We start from the raw sequence: 8004 nt of genomic DNA, 5'->3' as shown, positions 1-8004 counted from the left end.
GACAGAAATAAGATCACATACAAAGGAAAGCCCATCAGGCTAACATCAGACTTCTCAGCAGAAACCTTACAGGCCAGAAGGGAGTGGCATGATGTGTTTAATGCCATGAAGCAGAAGGGCCTGGAACCAAGATTACTTTATCTGGCAAGATTATTATTTTAAATTTGAAGGAGGGATGAAACAATTTCCACATAGCAAAAGCTGAGAGAATTTACCTCCCACAAACCATCTCTACAGTCTATTTTGGAGGGACTGCTATAGATGGAAGTGTTCCTAACATTGAAGAGCTGTCACCAGAGGTAATAAAACCACAGTAAAGAAAGTAGAACAGCTAATTACTAAGCAAATGCAAAATTAAATTAACTATCCCCAAAGTCAATCAAGGGATAGATAAATACAGAATTTGATACCTAATATATAAAGAATGAAGGAGGAAGAAAAAGGAGGAGAAACAGAAAAGAACCTTAAGATTGTATTAAGTTAGACTCTTATTAGATAGTAAGGAAAGTAACCTGGAACATTTGGTAACCACGAATCTAAAGCCTGCAATGGCAATAAGTCCATACCTATCAATAATCACCCTAAATGTAAATGGACTGAATGCATCAATCAAAAAGACATTGAGTCACTGAATGGATAAAAAACAAGATCCGACTGGAGATTAAAGATAGCGGTGTGAGAGGAGAGACAGAGGCTTCCTCCTAAAATTGAATACAATTAGAAAATTTAATTGGTGCAATTAATCCTGAAAGAGCAACAGGAAAGAGGACAGCATCAGACTGCACACACCTGGAGAAAAGAGCAGACCTCAGTGAACGGGGTAACGTACCAGAGCTGTGGCTCCGCGGGACCTGAGCCCCTCCCCCACCCCAGCTCACTGGCGGGAGGAAGAGAAACAGAGCAAGGAGGGAGCTGAAGGCTTGGGACTGCTGAATACCTAGCTATGAAAATCTGCGCTGGGAGCACAAACCTACATTTCATGTTGCTTTCAGGAGACTTGCATGACTACTGGGTTGGAAAGTTAATACAGGCAGAGTTCCTGGGAGACTGGGATTCTGGCTGCTTGTGGACAGCACGGATCCATATCTGGCTGCTCTGGGACAAAAACTTATACCTGTGTGACCGGCCCACTGGCTCAGGCAGTGGAGACAGGCACAGCAGCCAGGAGGTAGGGAACAGCTCTTTCCTACCCCCAGGCAGCAGTACCGCTCCCCTGTGACCCCCGACATTGCTACTGGGGCTCAGTAGCTCCAGAATAGAGCTTCTGGACACTAGAGGACACCATATACAAACATGAAATGCCAAAGGAACCTTGTCCAGAGTAAAATTGTTAATACAACTCCCGAGAAAGATTTAAATAATGTGGACCTTGTGACTGTTCCTGAAAGGGAGTTCAAAATAAAAATCATCAACATCCTAATGGAGGTACGGAAAGACATCCAAGAATTCAGGTATGAATTCAGGTCAGAGATCCAATCGTTAAAGAACACGATGGAGGGTATCAAAAGCAGGTTGGATATGGTGGAGAAGACAATAAATGAAATAGAAACTAGAGAAGAGGAATACAAAGAAGCTGAGGCACAGAGAGAAAAAAGGATCTCTAAAAATGAAAGAATATTGAGAGAACTGTGTGACCAATCCAAGCAGAACAATACTCGCATTATAGGGATACCAGAAGAAGAGAGAGAGAAAGGGATAGAAAGTGTCTTTGAGGAGGTAGTTGCGGAAAACTTCCCCAATCTGGGGAAGGACATAGTCTGTCAGGCCATGGAGATCCACAGATCCACCAACACAAGGGACCCAAGGAAGACAACAGCAACACACATAGTAATTAAAATGGGAAAGATCAAGGATAAGGAGAGACTGTTAAAAGCAGCTAGAGGCAGAAATAAGATCACATACAAAGGAAAGCCCATCAGACTAACATCAGACTTCTCAGCAGAAACCTTACAGGCTAGAAGGGAGTGGCATGATGTATTAAATGGCATGAAACAGAAGGGCCTGGAACCAAGATTACTTTATCCAGCGAGATTATCATTTAAATTTGAAGGAGGGATTAAACAATTTCCAGATAAGCAAAAGCTGAGAGAATTTACCTCCCACAAACCATCTCTGCAGTCTATTTTGGAGGGACTGCTATAGATGGAAGTGTTCCTAGGGTTGGATAGCTGTCACCAGAGGTAGTAAAATCATGGTAGGGAGGGTGGAGCAGCTGATTGTGAGGCAAATGCAAAATTAAATTGACTATCCCCAAAGTCAATCAAGGGATAGACAAAAAGTACACAATTTGATACCTAATATATAAAGAATGAAGGAGGAAGAAAAAGGAGGAGAACCTTTAGATAGTGTTTGTAACAGCATACTAAGTGAGTTAAGTTAGACTCTTAGATAGTAATGAAAGTAATCTGGAACCTTTGGTAACCACGAATCTAAAGCCTGAAATGGCAATAAGTACATACCTATCAATAATCACCATAAATGTAAATGGACTGAATGTACCTATCAAAAGACATAGAGTCACTGTATGGATAAAAAAACAAGACCCATCTATATGCTGCTTACAAGAGACTCACCTCAAACCCAAAGAGATGCACAGACTAAAAGTCAAGGGATGGAAAAAGATATTTCATGCAAACAACAGAGAAAAAAGCAGGTGTTGCAATACTAGTATCAGACAAAATAGACTTCTAAACAAAGAAAGTAACAAGAGATAAAGAAGGACATTACATAATGATAAAGGGCTCAGTCCAACAAGAGGATATAACCATTATAAATATATATGCAGCCAACACAGGAGCACCAGCATATGTGAAACAAATACTAACAGAACTAAAGGAGGAAATAGAATGCAATGCATTCATTTTAGGAGACCTCAACACACCATTCACTCCAAAGGACAGATCCACCAGACAGAAAACAAGTAAGGACACAGAGGCACTGAACAACACACTAGAACAGATGGACCTAATAGACATCTATAGAACTCTACATCCAAAAGCAACAGGATACACATTCTTCTCAAGTGCACATGGAACATTCTCCAGAATAGACCACGTACTAGGCCACAAAAAGAGTCTCAGTAAATCCAAAAAGATTGAAATTCTACCAACCAACTTTTCAGACCACAAAGGTACAAAACTAGAACTAAATTTTACAAAGAAAATGGTGGGCAAGTTTGGACTCATTGAGATGAGATTTGAGCAAAGACCAGAAGGCGGAGAGAATCAACCAAATGGCTGCAAGGGTGGAGCAGTGGCTCGAGAATGGGCAGAGAATGGTTCCTAGAGTAGAGGCCCTGGGGGAGATGCACGCCCAAGTGCTGAAGAACAGCGAGGCCGGGCCTCAGTGAGTGAGGGGGAGAAAGGAATGCGAGATGAGGGGCAAGGGCAGAAGTGCGAACACCTTTTACGAAGCTGTTGTAATAGTCTGGGTAAGAGATATGGTGATTTGAAACAGAGAGGTAGCAATAGACTTATTTAATAAGACATGGTCAGATTCTTGATATATTCTGAAATCTTAGAAAAAGATTATTTTTTAGCCTTGCTACTATATTTTAGTACCAGACAGCAGCACTTTTAGTGGTAGTATTTCTCCAAAGCCTCTATAAAGAATTGTTCCCTTACTCAATTTTTTTGCTTAAAAAAAATTGTCTCCTGTCCTAAGAAGCATACGTGTTCAAACTTTAAAGCAGTTCTGTCAACCTTAACTGAAGTTTCTTTTCCATTATTTCAGGGAATAAGGTGGATTTAGGTATTTAAAATACAGGCAGTCCCCCATTTATGAATTTTGAATGAAACATATTCTAAAAGTTCATTTGTAAGTCAGCTGTTATGTATTTCACACCCAGTTTTTTCATTAAAAAATATAATAAATGGAATTTAGGGTCCAGGTTACATAAATGTTTAATTCTACAGTCACTAAAGCAAAAGTCATATATATAGTTTACTTGTAAAATGGGTCCCAGATTCCAAACTAGGACTTCAGAAAGAACATTTCTTCTCCCCTCCTCTTCCTTGCCACTTAGCCTCTCTACCTTCTTCTCCCTCACCCTGCCTTCTCCTGAGGTAAGTGAATTCTCCCCTTTCCTAAATATGGCCCTTTTTTCTATTTTGCCCTCATGTCAGAAGTAATAGTGTCATAAAGAAACAAACCGGTTCAAATTTTGTAGCAGAGCACAGAACACAGAGAAAAGGAACTTGACAAGGGCTGGAGGAAGTGGGGGTGTGGAAGTCAGGAAGCAGGGGGAGGAGGGTTCCGGAGATTAAGGGATGAGATGTTCAAGAGGCTGAGATAGAGCTCTCAAACACTCTTTCCTGTTACAGGGCTCTGTCTAGGCTGTCTGCCATCTGGAACATTTTCCTCCCAAATCTTACAGCTCACTCCTTCACTCTGTTTAAGCCTCTGCTCAAAATGTTACCCTCTCAGAAAGAAAGAAACCCTCCCTAAGAGAGATACCCATCTTCTTCATGCTAGCCTCTTACCCTGTTTTAAACTTTTATTTTCTTATTTTTGTATATATTTTAATCACTCAACCAGGTGAGGAGAATCACTGAGATTTTTAAAATCATTTTTTAATTGAAGTATCATTAATATACAATCTTATATTGGTTTCAATATACAACACAATGATTCAACAGTTACCCAAAATATTAAATCCTTACCCCAACTAGTGTGACTACTATCTGTCAACATAAACAGTTACAGAATCATTGGCTTTATTCTCCATGTTGTACTACGGTCCCTGTGGCCAGCTTATATGATTGAGAATTTTTGTGCCCCTTTATCCTCTTCATCTTCCCCAACCACTCACCCCAACCCCTCCCCCATGGTTACTACCAGTCACTTCTCAGTGTCTATGAGTCTACTACTGTTTTATTCTGTTTTGCTTTGTTTTATATTCCACAAATAAGTGAAATCATATGGTATATGTCTTTCTCCACCTGGCTTATTTCACTGAGCATAATAATATCCTCTACTTCCATCCATGTTGTTGCAAATGGTAGGATTTCTTTTTTTATGGCTGAATAATATTCCATTGTGTATATGTACCACATCTTCTTTATCCATTCATCTATTGATGGACACTTAGGTTACTTCCATATCTTGGCTATTGTAAATAGTGCATTGATGAACAAAGGGTACACATTTCTTTTCAAATCAGGGATCTTGTTTTCTTAAGGCAAATTCCTAGGAGTGGAATAGTTGGATCAAATGATATTTCTGTTTTTAGTTTTCTGAGGAACCTCCATACTGCTTTCCACAATGGTTGAACTAATTTACATTCCCACCAACAGTGTAGGAGGGTTCCCCTTCCTCCGCATCCTTGTCATTTATTGTTTCTTGACTTTTGGATGTTGGCCATCCTAACTGGTGTGAGGTGATACCTCACTGTGCTTTTAATTTGCATTTCCATGATGATTAGTGACATGGAGCATCTTTTCATGTACCTATTGGCAGTCTGTATTTCTTCTTTGGAAAAATGTCTGTTCATATCCTCCACCCATTTTTTAATTGGGTTATTTGTATTTTGGGTATTGAGGCATGTGAGCTCTTTGTATATTTTGGATGTTAACCCCTTGTCAGATAAGTTGTTTATGAATATATTCTTCCATATTGTAGGATGCCTTTTCTGCTGCTGGTGCCCTTTGCTGTAGAGAAGCTTTTTAGTTTGATGTAGTTTCACTTGTTCATTTTTTGTTTCCCTTGCCCAAGGAGATGTGTTCAGGAAAAAGTTGCTCATGCTTTTATTCAAGAGATTTTTGCCTATATTTTCTTCTATGAGGTTTATGGTTTCATGACTTATATTCAGGTCTTTGATCCATTTCAAGTTTACTTTTGTGTATGGAGTTAGGCAGTTATCCAGTTACACTCTCTTACATGTAGCTGTCCAGTTTTGCCAATACCAGTTATTGAAGAAGCTGTCTTTTCTCCATTGTATACTCATGGCTCCTTTATTGTATATTAATTGACCATATATGTGTGGGTTTATGTCTGGGCGCTCTATTCTGCTCCACTGATTATGAGTCTATTCTTACGCCAGTACCAAACTGTTTTGATTACTGTAGCTTTGTGGTAGAGTTTGAAGTTAGGGAGCATAATCCCCCCAGCTTTGCTCTTCTTTGTCAGGACTGATTTGGCTATTTTGGGTCTTTCTTGGTTCCAAATGAATTTTAGAACTATTTGTTCTAGTTCATTGAAGAATGCTCTTAGTATTTTGATAGGGATTGCATTGACTCTGTATGGCCGTTTTGACAATGTTAAATCTTCCCATCCATGAGAATGGGATAGATTTCCATTTATTTGTGTCATCTTTGATTTCTCTCAAGTGTCTTGTAGTTTTCAGAGTACAGGTCTTTCATCTGCTTGGTTAGGTTTATTCCTAGGTATTTATTCTTTTTGATTCAATTGTAAATGCAATTGTTTTCCTGATTTCTCTTTCTGCTAATTTGTTGTTAGTATATAGGAATGCAACAGATTTCTGTGTATTAATTTTGTATTCTGGAACTTTGCTGAATTCAGTTATTAGTTCTAATAGTTTTTTGGTGGATTCTTTACGGTTTTCTATGTATATCATTTCTTCTGCATGCAGTGACAGTTTAACTTCTTCCTTAGGAATTTGGATGCCTTGTATTTTCTTTGTGTTCTCTGATTGCTGTGGCTAGGACTTCCAGTACCATGTTTAATAGAAGTGGTGAGAGAGGGCATCCTTGTCTTTTTCCTGGCCTTAAAGGAAAAGCTTTTAGCTTTTTGCTGTTAAGTATGAAGTCAGTTGTGGGTTTATAATATATGGTTTTTATGTTGAGGTATATACCATCCATACCCATTTTGTTGAGAGTTTTTATCATGAATGGATGTTGCATTTTGTTAAATGCTTTTCAGCATCTATGGAAATGATCATGTGATTTTTGTCTTTCTTTTTGTATATGATGTTGATTGATTTTTAAATGTTGTACCATCCTTGCATCCCTGAAATAAATCCCACTTGGTCATGATGGATGAACTCTTTGATGTATTTTTTTCATTTGGTTTTACTAATATTTTGTTGAGCATTTTTGCATGTATGTTCATTAGGGATATTGGTCTGTAATTTTATTTTTTTGTGGTTTGTTTGTCTGGTTTTGGTATTAGAGTGATGCTGGCTTCAGAGAATGAGTTTAGAAGTATTCCCTCCTCTTCTACTTTTTGGAACAGTTACTCTTATTATTAAATCCTTACCCCTACTAGCACAGTTACTGTCAACATAGGAAGATGTTACAGAATTACTGTGAAACACATATACCTAAACACCAAAAAACAAATAACCCAGTTAAAAAATGGATGGAGGACCTGAACAGACATTTTTTCAAAGAAATACAAATGGCCAACAGGCACATGAAAAGATGCTCCACATTGCTAATCATCAGGGAAATGCACATCGAAACCAAAATGAGATACCACCTCACAGCAGTTAGAATGGCCAGTAACCAAAAGAAAAGAAATAAGTGTTGGCAAGGATGTAGAGAAAAGAGAACTCTCCTACACTGTTGGTGGGATGTTAATTGGTATACCCACTATGGAAAGGAAAATAGAGGTTCCTCAAAAAGCTAAAAATAGAAATACCATTTGAGCCAGTAATTCCACTTCTTGGAATTTACTCAAAAAAACACAAATTCCCTGACTCAAAAACATATATGCAGCCCTATGTTTATTGCTGCATTATTTACAATAGCCAAGATATGGAAGTAACCTAAGTGTCCATCAATAGATGAATGGATAAAGAAGAGCTGGAACATGTATAAAATGGAATATTATTCAGCCATAAAATATTAAGAAATCCTGCCATTTTTGACCTGGATAGACCTAGAGGGTATTGTGCTAAGTGAAATAAACCAGGAGGAAAAAAACAAATACCATATGATTTCACTTATTTGTGGAATCTAAAAACAAAATGAACTAACAGTAGACTCAAACACTGAGAAGTGACTGGTGGTTACCATGTCAGAGGGGGCTGAGTGAGGAGGATAA

The sequence above is a fragment of the Manis javanica genome, chromosome 10 (genome assembly GCF_040802235.1).
Source record: "Manis javanica isolate MJ-LG chromosome 10, MJ_LKY, whole genome shotgun sequence".
Taxonomy (NCBI): Eukaryota; Metazoa; Chordata; class Mammalia; order Pholidota; family Manidae; genus Manis; species Manis javanica.
This window is presented reverse-complemented; position numbering follows the sequence as displayed.